Source organism: Drosophila tropicalis, unplaced genomic scaffold (genome assembly GCF_018151085.1).
Source record: "Drosophila tropicalis isolate 14030-0801.00 unplaced genomic scaffold, ASM1815108v1 contig_580, whole genome shotgun sequence".
Lineage (NCBI taxonomy): Eukaryota > Metazoa > Arthropoda > Insecta > Diptera > Drosophilidae > Drosophila > Drosophila tropicalis.
Genome location: NW_027173057.1, coordinates 123,162 through 138,271, shown reverse-complemented (window position 1 = coordinate 138,271; position 15,110 = coordinate 123,162). Strand labels below are relative to the sequence as shown.

The following is a 15,110-nucleotide window of genomic DNA, read 5'->3' as shown; positions in this document are numbered from 1 at the left end:
ATCGGCATAAATTATTTATGTCAATTAATTTTTACATCCATACATATGTATGTACATACATAGGTACATACACATGTAATAGTTTTGCCGCGTTAAGCACACATTTACACACATACATATGTCCACATACAATTTGAATTCACCCACACAAAATTAATTGCAGCCACTCCGATTGGCTTTCCGCAATTTAATAATTCGAAACCTACATAATTAAAGTAGGAAATCGTGATCCTCGTTAAACAATTTACAATTAATTAAACTCAGTAAACATAAACAACGGCAGAACAGCTGACTCTCGATCAGTGCTGACACTCAAGTCTCATCAGTGCTGACACTTGAGCCAAGCCGTGACTCGGTCACGACATCCATTTTTCCTTCGTGATTTTCTTATTGTGCAAACATATTTCAATCGACTGATTGAATTTAATTCGCAAAATGTTTTCTAAAGAAAAATAAGTACAACTTTATTTATATTAATATTTTGGTTTGTCTTGGTGCATTTTGATCTTTTCCTCAGGGATCCATGAAATTGATCTTGTCCGTTTAATGAAAACTAATTCCGAGTTTTTTTTTCCTTATTGAAAAGTTATCGGCACTCCCAATCCTACTGGTCTCAATTTTTCCATACTTTTAAATACTCTTATAAATTTAAACATTTTTCCACATTGTATAAATTTTAATATCCAAGTTATTATATATCCTTTTAATTATTCACACAACTGCGAGGAAAATTATAAATCCTTCTAATTTTATTTATGCTATCTATGCTTATTCATTGTGTTCATTAAAAAGAGGAGACATTTCTTCTTCTCACTCCTCCTCTATACTTAAATTATACAGTCCACTTACGGCTTCGTTTCGATCTCCTCGCTTGAGAGCTCTAATTCCACGAAGTTATTTGTTTCCATTCGATTCGTAATAGCTCAGAGAACACTCTACGATGTCTCTTTCCGACTTTGTTGCCGTGTGCGAGGCATTAACGGCGTTCGAGACTCGCGAGTCCCAGGCTTTAGCTGACGATGTGCCACTCGTCTCCGTTAAAATACACTTAGACCAGCTTAAGTCACTTTGGACAAAAGTCGAGGCAGAGTTTTCACGATGCTATAAAGCCTTGACGGCTCAAAAGAACGAAGATAGTCCGAAGCACATAGCTACAATTAAAGCTAAACATGAATATTGTTATATGGTATATGTGCGAGGCGGGACTTTGTTTGGAGAGCGAATCGAGCAGTTGTCCGCGAAAATAGCTTCCCCACCAGTCAGGCTCTCCGTCGATTCCACCCACCAAAGCCACACAGTTCCCCCGTGCGAAGTCGAAATCTTCAACGGAGACAGCCTGGCTTGGCCTACATTCCGTGATTTGTTTACCGCGATTTTTATCCATAATCCAAGCCTAACACAAGTGGAGAAACTTTATCACTTAAGTTGCAAAACTCGCGGTGAAGCCAGAGCCATTGTTTCTAGGTCACCCTTGACCAATGAAGGGTTCCAGTCCGCGTGGGATAACCTCACTGCGCGATACGAAAATAATCGATTATTGATTATGACCCATGCCAAGCAGCTTCTACAGATCCCAGCTGTAACACAAGAGTCTGGCAAAGCGTTGAGAGAACTGCAGACGTCAATTCAAGGTTGCTTAACCGGTCTTGAGCTTTCCTGGGCTTGTACAGACAATTGGGACATCATTCTCATAGCAATCTGTACGAGCAAAATGCCCAAATCCACCCTTCTGTTGTGGGAACAGTCCGTTCCAACTAAGACCGCCGTCTCATCCTGGAACGACCTGAATCGATTCCTAACTGATCGCCACCGTGTACTAGAGGCCACAGATGTCCTTCAACCAAACTCTAGCGGTCAGACCTTTCCATCCGTAAGCCGAAAACCTACGGCACGAGCTCAGGCCTTTTCCGCTCAAGTGCAAGAGAGCTCAGCACCTGATGCTTGTATAATTCCGATTCCTGCGTCCCCCGATTCTTCCAGCAGCCCTCATGTAAACGTGGGAAGTTACTTCGCCTCCACTCGCAACACTGGCCTCCTGGGTACTGCAAGGGTAACTATTCATCATCGTGGCAAGCAGTTTCAAATCCGCGCTTTGATTGATATGGGATCCGAAGCGTCCTTTATTTCCCAAAGACTGTTTTAATTGATTAATCCTCCAAGCTGCAAAGTATCAACTAGCATTCGCGGCATTGGACAATGCGATGCTGGTAGCGGCGACAAAGTGTGCCGCCTACAGATTTCTCCTCCTGACGAACCGCTGCGACAGTTCCAAGCAGTCGCCGTGGTGCTGCCTAGTGTAGCTGAAGCACTTCCGTCCCGCGCCGTCCCGAATCAGGTGAAGCAGGATTCGCTTGACCTTCCGCTCGCTGATCCGCAATTTCACCAAAGAGCTCCTGTGGATTTGGTGCTTGGAGCCGAGCTCCTTCCCACTATCCTTGGGGAACGAATCATCAAGAATGTTGGTGATTCTTTCGTGGGGATCGAGACGATGTTCGGATGGGTTCTCTGTGGATCCGTTACTGGAAAATCCAGAAGGTCTCGGTCCACCTCCTCCAGCAGCCCGAAAATGTCTCTAAGGACAGCAGCACCATCCGATTTAGAACGCAGTTCCAATTGCTTCAGGTGCCGCGTTTGCCAAGGGGCACACGCGCTCCGTCAGTGCCGACAGTTTCGAGGACTACGAGCTGACGACAGGCTACGGGTAGTCTTGAGCAACGGATACTGCCCGAACTGTTTGGCTCATGAGCATTCCAATGGTTCCTGCAGGAGCACAGCAGGATGCTATCGATGTGGCAAGCAACACCACACGCTCTTGCACATCGACAGCTCTGTCGCGTACATCCAACCCAAAGAGCAAAGACCCGAAAAGCACCCGCCTTTCATTCGGGCTTCTATCCAGAGGTCTTCAGCCATCGTGCCGCCTACTCCATCTGCATCCAAAGTTCCCCCTCCATCTCCACCCGTGTCTTGGCGATCCAGAACGCTGCCATCCCCCATCCTTAGACATGTCCAGCGAGGCAATTGCAACTTGTTGCAAGGGGGCGGTATGTTCACGCCACCGGGTGAACAGCAGAGAGTGAGGGGTAGGGTTTTTCCCAAAACCGAATTCGGTCATACTGAGGAGGGTGACGAAGGGTTCTCCTGTAAATCGCCATAATCAATCTAATCCGAGTTTTTCACCCGAACACCCGTTCCTTCTCTTCAGAATTTTCTATCTCGAAATTTGTAGACTTTTAACCCGAAACATTTCGTGTGTGTCGGCCACCTGTGCATTTAATAAAGCATAAGTTTTTTAACCGAAGTTATCGCGCGTTATTAATTCATCCCTCGCTCACCCAGAAGAAATTGGCACCAGCCAACCACTTGTAATTTATTGGGATCCTTCCGCCCCTCCACGAACAGAAGTGAAACCTTCCGTAAAACAAACTGAGAGAGAATGAGACGAAAGCAGCATTAGAAGCGGGATAATTATAGGTTCATTATAATATTACTATAATAATAATATTACTATAAAGGTCATATTTTATTTTCTTCATTTTATTATTATTCATCCTCAATGTTTTCAATTTCAACAAATGATACGAGTGGCTTATGATAGCTAAAATATGATACAAATGCTTTGTTTTCGATGTTGTCAACATATCTTTGAAATACCGCGTCAATTGTTGTTTTTGATCGTGTTGTTGATTCAGTGCGATTGTTACACATTTTTAAACTGAATGTTGTATTGAGAAAGTCAATTAAAGGAACCGCTGTGTCCAATGCAAGATTTACGTTAAAATCGCCACTTAAAATCATTGGAACTTTATCGTAATCTTTTCTAAGTATCCGCGATACTTCTGGTGTATACTTTAATAAATTTTCATGAATGAATTTCGTGATGCTATTTATTGATTGATTTGGTGAAATATAAATTGCCACAATTAAAACTGTTTTTCCATTGCTCAATCTGGTTTCGCATGCACATATTTCTCCCACTTTAGAGAGCTGAACAGACAGTGATTCTAGTTGCTGTGCATTCATTCATTATATATTTTGTGATACATTTTTATTTACTTTTTATACCCTTGCAGAGGGTATTGTAAAATTGGTCAGATGTTCGTAACGCACAGAAGTAGGCGTTTACGACCTGAGAAGCTGAGTTGATATAGCCATATCCATCTGTCCGTCCGTCTGTGCGTATGCGTTTTACTCAGCCGTTTTAAGAGCTATCGGGATGAAATCTTTTTTTGGGGTTTTTATTACCCGGGTAAGATAAAGTATGAAAATCCTTAGGATCGGACCACTATATCATATAGCTCTCTATATCAACTCAGCTTCTCATGCTGATCAAGAATTTATATACTTTATGGGGTCGTAAACGCCTCCTTCTGTGCGTTACGAACATCTGACCAATTTTACAATACCCTCTGCAAGGGTATAAAAAGTAAATAAAAAATATATAAAAAGCATTATGAATAAAAAGCATTATAAAAACTTCGACCAAGCTGGGAGTCGAACCTCGGCCGCCCGATCGCCAAGCGAGCACACTAACAACAGAGCCACTTCGACACTTTGTAAATTGCCGTCGAGTTCTGTAGTTAAGCACGGATCTCATTTTCGCGTTGTCGCTATTTATTCATAATGCTTTTTATATATTTGCATCTCATTCTCTCGCAGGCTAAATACTATAAGATCTATATGTGTCTCTTTTTAGTGTCGCTTTTTCGTTTCATCGAGTCTGAAATCACTCCCAACGATTCTAAAGAAGTTTTCACTTCAAAAAAAAAAATAAAAAACATCTAAACTTAAAACTGTCTAACAAGGGGAACTTCAGGTATGCGAATCACCGATTTGGATGAATTTTGGATATGTTGTAGAATACCCCGTAATTTGAAGCAGTGTGAAATATTAGACCTTAATACAGTCTTCTCTTGATAAAATTCCACGATTTTTTTTATACGCGTTGAGGAGTTTTTCATCCGCTTTATTTTATTTTTAACCTGCCTAAATAATTATTAAAAAAAAAGAATGAAAAACCAAAACTAACTGTTTTCGGGCGGGTGTTGAATCAGAATTTATTCACTTTCAGGCAGGAACTCTACCCCTTACACCACCGTGCTGCTTGAAGGCCACTCGGCGTTTTACCTATAACTCACCGAAGCTATAACTTTAAACGCGATTTTTTAGGAAAATATACAATAGTGCGCCGAAATATTTTACACAGCTTCATGCATAATTGTTGAAGCGCCTCTTTGTGTGCGTAATTTAGTCATCAAAAAAAAAACTTAACATCCTGACAGTTAAGTGAGACATCCGGAAGTGTGGCATTCGGTAGCTCTCCAAGCTAGAAAGCAATGATAATGTACGGTCTATCAAATTGCTAAACAACAGCTTGCAAACCATTTCATTAATAACTTCGTTATTTGCTGTGCTAGGATTATAGGCGGTTCTTTCCCAAACATCAAAATTTTTAAGATAGTCCCGGCCCTCTGGTTTTTTTATGAACAATTCTAATTTGCTTTCCATTTCCATACCATTGCAGATTGTTGACGATCGATCGGATTGCTTTAGTACAATCGATATAACGAGGGGTAACAGATAATACATTGCTGCAAATAGAAACATATGGTATATTTAATACCCTTCCTCAATATGATTCTGTGAGCCAATTACAATTTCTTTCTTAGTTTTAATTCAATAACTTGAAACAATTTTTTTGCAGTTTATATCCATCTAGCCAATTGTAACAATTTCTCGAACGAAATGATGCCTGATGTCACTGTGTTTCGATCTAGCATGAAACAAGAGATTCTTGGCCAGAGATTGAGCCCTAAAATTGTCTCCGAAAAATTTCCTAGATGTCCCAGCGTCTCCTTATCCAATCTCCATCAACAATTGCCTCAAATGCAAAGCCTCTTTCGTCGCTACTGAGCCATGTATTTGCTGTTCAGAACCACACTACAATGTTTTTCTGACTTCCAGAAATTCGGGCCCCCCTATACGATTTGCGGTTGCTTACACACCGCATGATCGGTAGCGAAACTTAAAATACTTCGTTGCCGCCAAATACCTCATAGCATGCTTAACTGCTGCAACATGTTCGCTGTGAGGTCCCTTATTCCTTTGCGCTAATTTGATAATTGAATGGTAGATATCAGTACTTGGTGTTAATAAAAGACACAATAACTCTCCGTCCTGTATAACGCTTTTCTCGTCTCTGCATGCCACTTGGAAACTTGGAAAGCAGCATTTCGACATACTTCCTTTATGTACTGAGTCTGATTCATTCCGATACTGCCTGTATCACCATTCCGGTCTACTTGCATGCCCAAAAACTCTCCTAACGGATCCTTGCCGACACATTCGAATTTTATCCCAGTGTTTGCCTTAATTGCGATTATGTCATCCATCTTTTGGCAAGCTATAAAAAAGTCATTTACATATATTAGTACCAAACAAAAGCCAGTATAATGAAATAATGGCTGTCTTGCAGTGATTATGGTAATGGCCTACACTGCGTGTGTGTGTACTTACGTACAGGGTGGGCCATTTAAAGTGGAAGGATTTGTTTTTGCAAAATTAAAGCAAAACCAGAGGGCCGGGGCTAACTTCGACCGCGTCAAAGTTTGTATACCCTTGCAACTTTTTTGGTAACTCTTTCCTTACCTATTAGCCATCAATGTGGAAGAACGTTTTATCTAAAAAGGCTTATGTTTGCGAAAGAATGGCCTTAAGAATCATAGCACATCATTAACATATATATTAAACTAACAAATAATTAATTTGAGAGCAATCGCGTTAAAAGTAACGAAGTTATTTACAAAAGTCATCGTTCCTATGGGAGCTATATGATATTGTCGCCCGATCTTGATCAAATTTGACACAGTCATTAACAGATACATATATTAAACTAACAAATGTTTAATTTGAAAGCAATCGCGTCGAACGTAACGAAGCTATTTAGAAAAGTCACTGTTTTCGACCGATCGTACCTATGGGAGCTATATGATATAGTCATCCGATCTTGATCAAATTTGGCACAGTCGTTTATAAGCGTAATAAACTCTCTAATATTAAGTTAATAACATAGAAAATAACGAAGTTATTGAGAAAAGTAACTGTTCGTGACTTTGGGGTTTGTATGGGAGCTATATGATATAGTGGTCCGAAGTTATTTACAAAAGTCACTGTTTTCGACCGATCGTTCCTATGGGAGCTATATATCATCCGATCTTGATCAAATTTGGCACAGTCGTTTATAAGCGTAATAAACTCTCTAATATTAAGTTAATAACATAGAAAATAACGAAGTTATTGAGAAAAGTCACTGTTCGTGACTTTGGGGTTTGTATGGGAGCTTTATGATATAGTGGTCCGATCCGGCTGAATCCGAGATATACAACCCTTCAGTATATACAAGCCTATGTGCAAAATTTCAGCTCTGTAGCCCTTACAGTCTAGGAGGAGTTTGCGTTGATCCAGACGGACGGACGGGCGGACGGACATGGCTATTTGAACTCGTCTCGTCGTGCTGATCAAGAATATATGTATATACTTTGTATGGTCGGATATGCTTCGTTCTATGCGTTCCACACTTCTGACCAAAATTAATATACACTTTTTGCAAGGGTATAAAAAATTTTTAAAATTTTTTTTTTAAATTCATTTATTTAGGTTCAAGGAGATTTGTTCTAACTACTTTTTGAATATGATGTCTCGGAAATGACCGCCTCTGGCCTTGACCGCAAAATGTGCCCTTTTTTCGGCATTCCGCATCACTTTTCCCACTGTTTCGGCCGATATGGCAGCAATTTCTTGTCGGATATTGTTTTTCAGCGCAACCAGGGTCCTTGGTTTACCAGTGTATACCATGGATTTTAAATATCCTCATAAAATACGTCAGGAGGCGTCAAATTAGGTGATTTCGGTGGCCAGTCATAATCGCCGTTTTTCGACATTAATCTTCCGGGGAACATTTCGCGCAATAAACTGGCCGTGGCATGCGCTGTATGGCATGTTGCGCCGTCTTGTGGGAACCAGTAATTATCCAATTCATTTTCACGAACAAATTATGCGTCGGAGAGTGGTACGAGCGATGCCTAACTCTTGCGAACGATGGCGACCTGATGTCGATGGAGACTCTACAATACTGGCTGGAACGGCATCAATATTCTCGTCGGAACGTCTTGGTCGTTGTCTGGACAGATGACTGGCATAACACGATATAAATTGCGTTTTTAATCGACGAAAAGTGTTGTCTCCAGGCAAAGTTTTAACTTTATTTTTATTTTTCCACGCACGTTTAGTTAACACACTTGAGAAGTTATTTTGAATGTACAGCTGAACAATTTCAGCGAGTTGTTTAAGTGTGTATTGTTCCATGGTTAAAATTGTACTGCGGGAAACCTTACATTTTTATTGGGATGTAATGGGATATGATGTGAATAAGATTTTTAATAAGAAATGTTGTACTTATCCGCCGATGCAAGCTGGAGGAGCGGAAGGATATCCGGCTCAAAGGATCAATGTTCGTAGAGAGGCGGATGGATCCAAATCAAATACCACTACTTGGCGGGTGCCAATTCCTTCTGGTATGGGCGAGGTTATGGGTGTGTGTAAATGGAAATTAAAACGTGCAGTAGCCTTCGTTTAATTCTATGCTTTTATTTACAGAACAATTTTACACACGAAACTTCGATTTATAAAAAAACTGGACGTACTCGTACTGAACTAACTATAGCGATTTACAGGAGAACTCCTCAGTATGACCGCATCCAGTTTTGGGAAAAAAATCTTACCCCTCACTCTCTGCTGTTCACCCGGTGGCGTGAACAGTGTAAATTATTTTCTTTCCCAGAATTAGTTTAGTTAGTTTAGTTTTTCTCGCTTTTTAAAAACATTCGGGCACGTTTCTTGATTTCTTTTGACTGAGTGATAGCAAACTCTTTACTATGTGACGGATTTTTACCGTGTGGTTTATCGTAGATGCGTAGTTTTCTTTTCCTCTCAGATACTCTACCGTGAAGTCATATTCCTCTAAATCTAGCCTCATTCTCGTTATGTTTGAGAACGGATATTTCGTACAAAATACGAATGATAGCGGACGATGGTCGTTTTTTATAGGATCATTACATAAGTTGAGAGAGAGCTTGTTAGAGAGGCCGTAAATCAATTGCAAAGAGACTGTCAACTGAGTCGCACGTCAAGGGGCATAAGTAGTCCAGTGTTATTTTATAAGTATATTTAAATCTTAACAATATATCTAACTCGATTGTCATCAAACAATTCAAATATTAATAAATAAATAAATATAGTATCGATCGTTAAATCAACACTACATTTTTGGGGGGTTTGCCCGAAATATTGTTTAAAAAAAATAAACATATGTACATAAGACACTGCGGGGGTGAAAGAGACAACAAATAAAGTTCTACGAAGTAACAAAGCAAAAACTTCGTGTCGGCATCATTGTGTAAGAGCACGAGTAACGGCCGGCGATCAGTGAATCTTTCTAGAACAGTCTAGAAATATTGGACAGAGCGAATCAAGAGGTAAAACGTCAGCAGAGGCAGATGCAACCCGTTGGCAGAGGCAAAGCTGGACGTAGCGCGAGGCAAAACGTCAGCAGAGGCAGTGGCAACCCGTTTGCAGGTGCAAAGCTGGTCGTAGCGCGAGGTAAAACGTCGGCAGAGGCAGAAGCTGGACGCGGCAAGTGACAAAACGTTAGAGGAGGCTAGACAACCCGCTGGCAGAAATTAAACGAAGACTTCGTGGGACAGGAGCGGACTTGGGTAAATTTTTGGGGACTATATGTGGATAGTTCTAATCCTAATTGAATTTACTAAAACTAACCTTAGCATTAATTATTAGTATCGAACAAAAGAAAATATTGTAATATGGAGCTTGACGAAAGTTACAGTTACAGGCGAACTGCCTACAAATCATTCAAATCGATCTTGATTTGATCACCCTAAAAGATGTGGAGGGCAGTGTATCCTATTTTTCCGGATCAGGTAGTCCCGAAATTGATTCCTGGGTGCAAGAGAAAGAAGTTTGTCACACCCATAGGATGCCAAAGAGAGAACAAAATGAGTCAGATATTCAGTGGACAGGACAGATTGGAAATGTCTTCATCACAAATATTGAAGACAGGGATAGGAGTCTAGACATAAATCTTTCGCACTTGAACCATTTGATAAAGGGGGAAGTAGAAAAATTAATTAGAAACTATCAGCCAAAAAGAAATGCAAACGCACGAGTAAGCATGAAAATTATATTGACCATTTGTGATCAGGAAATCGTTGATAAGCTAATTCAAGAATGGCTAGAAGAGAAAATAATTAAAACCAGTACATTTGAGTACGCGTCACCCATTGTCTTAGTCTCGAAAAAGAATGGTCAAAAGCGCTTATGCGGTGACTACAGGAAATTAAACAGAAATATTCTTCGTGATAACTTTCCCATGGCTCATATGGACAGCGTTTTAGAAAAGTTGCAAGGTGCCAATATGTTTTCAACTTTAGACTTAACAAACGGATTGTTTGTTTCGAATTTTCCCATCCCAAGTAGCAAAAAGGGGTTACAAAGATTTTTGGGTCTAACTTCCTATTTTAGAATATATGAGTCGTAAGACAAAATTGTGCGAAGAAAAGTATCATTCTTACGAACTCGAAGTGCTTGCTTTAAGAGAAGCTCAGTTGCAAGATGAGTGGACCAAGGCAGTAAGCGCACTAGTCGAAAAGGAAAGTTATAAAGACTTCTTTATAGAGAACGAGATTCTCTTAAAGACCCTGAGTTGATTGTAGTGCCTTCAACAATGGAACATGAGATTATTAGACTTGCACATACCCAGGGTCATTTTTCAGTCAAGAAAACGCAATTCCTTCCTTCTGGTATGGGCGAGGTTATGGGTGTGTGTAAATGGAAATTAAAACGTGCAGTAACCTTCGTTTAATTCTATGCTTTTATTTACAGAAAAATTTCACACGAAACTTCGATTTATAAAAAAACTGGACGTACTCGTACTGGACTAACTATGGCGATTTATAGAAGAACTCATCAGTATGACGGCATCCAGTTTAGGGAAAAATCTTACCCCTCACTCTCTGCTGTTCACCCGGTGGCGTGAAAAGTGTAAATTATTTTCTTTCCCAGAATTATTTTTATTTTCTCGCATTTTAAAAACATTTGGGCACGTTTCTTGATTTCTTTTGACTGAGTGATAGCTAACTCTTTACTATGTGACGGATTTTTACCGTGTGGTTTATCGTAGATGCGTAGTTTTCTTTTCCTCTCAGATACTCTACCGTGAAGTCATATTCCTCTAAATCTAGCCTCATTCTCGTTATGTTTGAGAACGGATTTTTCGTACAAAATACGTATGATAGCGGACGATGGTCGTTTTTTATAGTAGGTATAAGTTGAGAGAGAGCTTGTTAGAGAGGCCGTAAATCAATTGCAAAGAGACTGTCAACTGAGTCGCACGTCAAGGGGCATAAGTAGTCCAGTGTTATTTTATAAGTATATTTAAATCTTAACAATAAATCGAACTCGATTGTAATCAAACAATTCAAATATTAATGAATAAATGTGGTAGTTTTTGCGACCTTTGTGTTGTTATAAGCTTTCTGTTCTCTGACGTGACGGTCGTGTTTTTGCATAGCTCCTGAGTTTTTATTAATATTTATTGTTTTTTCTCAATTTTTAATTGTGCTTAGTTTGTTTACACTTCCGCTGGTGTTGTTCGCTTGACTCCCTTTTGTTTTATTTCCATAATTCGCCAAATTAATCAGTTAAAACAGTTTTTTCTTTTTCGTGATTAGTGTTTGGTGCATTTACATATTTTTTTTTTTCTTTTTCTTTCGTCATTGCTTCTGCAGTTGCTCCCCTCATCGCCCCCATCATACCATCAGTGCTAGTGGCTTTGTTGTTCTCTCTGCTTTGTGCTTGTGCTTAGCTTCTCTCCCGCGTAATCACTTTTGTAAGGCCGCCTCTCAAAGCTCGGCTTATAACTGTTCTTGCACTCTCTGTTGTGCTGTGCACTCTAGCTGTCTCTTTGTTTTATTTGTAATTATTTATTATTTTATCAATAATTATCTTTGTGCTGTGAATTTAATTTTTCTATATATTCTTATATATATATAATTTTTTTGCCTTTCTTTCGGCTTTTCAATGGCTTGTTGTCTACCTAATTGCAAACATTCTGATCGTTTTGATGATCAGTATAGAGCAATATCTTGTTGGCTCTGCGATAATCTTATTCACTTAAAATGTGCTGGCCTCAATGGCCGCGACTACGACAAATTTTCTGGTTTGTCTGTTTCTAAGCCTGAGCTTGGCTTAATGCGCTGGACTTGCCCATCTTGTGCTAGCCAGCAGCTTGATTTTAGCCGTATGTATAGGGATCTTCGTTTAAGGTTTCTTTCTTTAAACAAACTGGCCAAACAGCTGTCAAACGAGTGTGACTCTAGCGTTCAATTTTTGTCGCAATTCAAATTTGTTCCACCTTCTGAGAAATTGCACAAGAAATGTACCCTTGAGTTGCCTCGTAAGCAGTCGCCAGCTCTCTCTATTACTTCCTCTCCGATTTTACTTTCGCCTACACCATCTTCTTGTCCCTCTTTATGCTCTTCTTTTCAGATTGAAGTACCCATTACAAGCCCTGGTGTACCTCAATCTATCCCTCACGGGAACTCTGATCAATCACAGGATCATGCCGGCTCTCAATCACTTGCGGATCCCAATGCTCCTCCGCCTCCACTAACTGTAGTGCCTCATCGCAAACAATTATTTATTTCTAGGCTTGCTCCAGATACTTCTGAGTCGTCTGTGGCAGCTTACATTGGTAATATTTGCCCTGCTAAGGTTTTAATTCAAAAGTTTAAGTTTTCTAGGCCTCGCGAAATCTCCTCTTTTAAAATTACAGTACCAAATGAGTACTTCTCAGCTATGGTTGACCCTAATTTTTGGCCAGAGGGCCTAGTTGTACACGAATTTGCGCCCAATAAACGCTCTCGTCCGTTGCCTGTCCACCTTCCTACTTTATCTTCTGCTTCAAAAAACTAATAACGTCTAGTCTTTGCATTCATTATCCAAATGTAAGAGGACTTCTTACCAAGCTGTCGAACCTTTTCTGTGATAGCCAAACCTTTTCGGCTGACATATTAGCTTTCTCTGAAACTTGGCTTAACTCCTCTGTTTTAGATAATGAAATTCTTTCTAATAATTTTATTTCTTATAGGCTTGATCGTGTTGGTCGTCGTGGCGGTGGAGTACTCATTGCTGTAAACTCGAATCTGTCTTCAAGTGTGGTGCCGATTGATCTCCCCTTAGGTGTTGAGTTTATTTGCGTCGAAGTTACATGTTCTAACTTTAGCCTATATATCTCTTGTTCATATATTCCTCCAGCTTCTGATATCATGATCTACGTGCACCATGCTGATGCTTTACGAACTATTTTTGGTCGTCTTAAAGATCGTGATGTTCTTATAGTTTTAGGTGATTTTAACTTGCCTAATATTTCTTGGCTTGTTGATGATAATCTATCTTTCTTAATTCCTTCATCTCAACATGTTTTTCTTGATAGCCTACTTGAATGTCCACTATATCAGTTGAATTCTTTCTTTAACTGTTCTAAAAGAATCCTTGATCTTGTTTTTGTCTCTGATGTTAGTGTTAGTGCTGTATCACAAACACAGCCACTAGTGAAACCTGAAGATCCTTATCACCCTACCATTGAAGTTACTATTTCTTACAATTCCGTTACTAGTTCATTTAATAACATCTCAAATTCTCGTCGTAGATGTTTTCGTAAAACAAATTTCAATCTTCTTAACAGCATTATTTTCTCTTTTGATTGGTCTTTTCTATTTGAGTGCTGCGATATAAATTGTGCAGTGAAGTTTTTCTACTCTGCTCTTAATTCTCTAATTTATAAAGGCGTTCCTTATGTGAATGTCTCTACCGTCTCCAGCTCGCCAGTCTGGTTCACACGTAGGCTCTCTAATCTTCGCAACATTAAATCGAGATATTTTAAAAGATTTAAAAAAACTGGTTCGCGACTTGACTATGCAAATTATTGTATAGCTAAATCTCAATTTTGTCTTTTAAATACTCAATGCTACAACAATTATCTCGTTCGCTGTAAGGCTGAATTTTATAATAACCCCAAAAGATTTTACAACTTTATCAATTCCAAAAGACGCTCTAATGTCCTACCTTCCACCTTCAGACTTAACGATCAGTCTGCTAATAATGATTTAGATATTGCAGATCTGTTTGCTAAATTTTTTCAGTCGACATATTCTACTACTGTTTCGGATCCCACACCCTATCCCTTTTCAATCCCACATTTAAATTGTATGTTTTTTCCCAGTATTACTGAAGACTGTATTCTCTCTAGCTTGTCATCTATGAAGTCTTCCTTCGTTCCCGGGCCTGATGATATACCTAGTTGCATCCTTAAAATGTGTTCGATTTCCCTATCTAAGCCTTTAGCTCGGTTATTCTTTATATCGAGTGAGACTTGTAGATTTCCTGATATTTGGAAGGAGTCATTTATTATTCCGCTTTTTAAAAAGGGTTGCAAATCGGATGTTTCCAACTACCGTGGCATTGCCAAACTTTCGGCAATACCTAAACTGTTTGAGAAAATTATTACGTCTTCCCTTCAACATCTATCCAGATCCACTATTTCTCCTTGCCAGCATGGTTTCATGAAAGGTCGTTCGTCGCTTACCAACCTTTTAGAATTGACTACCCTAGTACACCATGGCTTCCGTAAAAAGTGTCAAACTGATGTTATTTATACTGACTTCAGTAAGGCTTTTGATACGGTTGATCATTCTTTGCTTCTCGCGAAACTTAACATCATGGGTTTTTCACCAAAATTATTGGGTTGGTTAAAGTCGTATCTTATTGGCAGAACCCAAAAGGTGTCTTTTCGTTCCTCGATATCTAAAACTGTTCGAGTTACGTCAGGTGTACCCCAAGGCAGTCATCTGGACCCACTATTATTTACATTGTTTATAAATGATTTGCCTTTGGCCTTGGCTCATTCACGCGTGCTCATGTTTGCGGATGACGTCAAGATTTGTTATTCCTATAATGATCCTTCTTTCCAACAGTAC

The 15,110-nt window shown here is 39.6% G+C and overlaps 1 long non-coding RNA gene across 1 annotated transcript; it reads left to right on the top strand.

Annotated features, from left to right (window-relative positions):
• The first annotated feature begins 4,696 nt into the window (after window positions 1-4,696).
• Window positions 4,697-5,866, top strand: LOC137575643 (uncharacterized). The gene is made up of 3 exons (XR_011032215.1): window positions 4,697-4,816; window positions 5,525-5,642; window positions 5,705-5,866. It is a non-coding gene; the product is annotated as an uncharacterized lncRNA (long non-coding RNA).
• The last annotated feature ends 9,244 nt before the right edge of the window (window positions 5,867-15,110 follow it).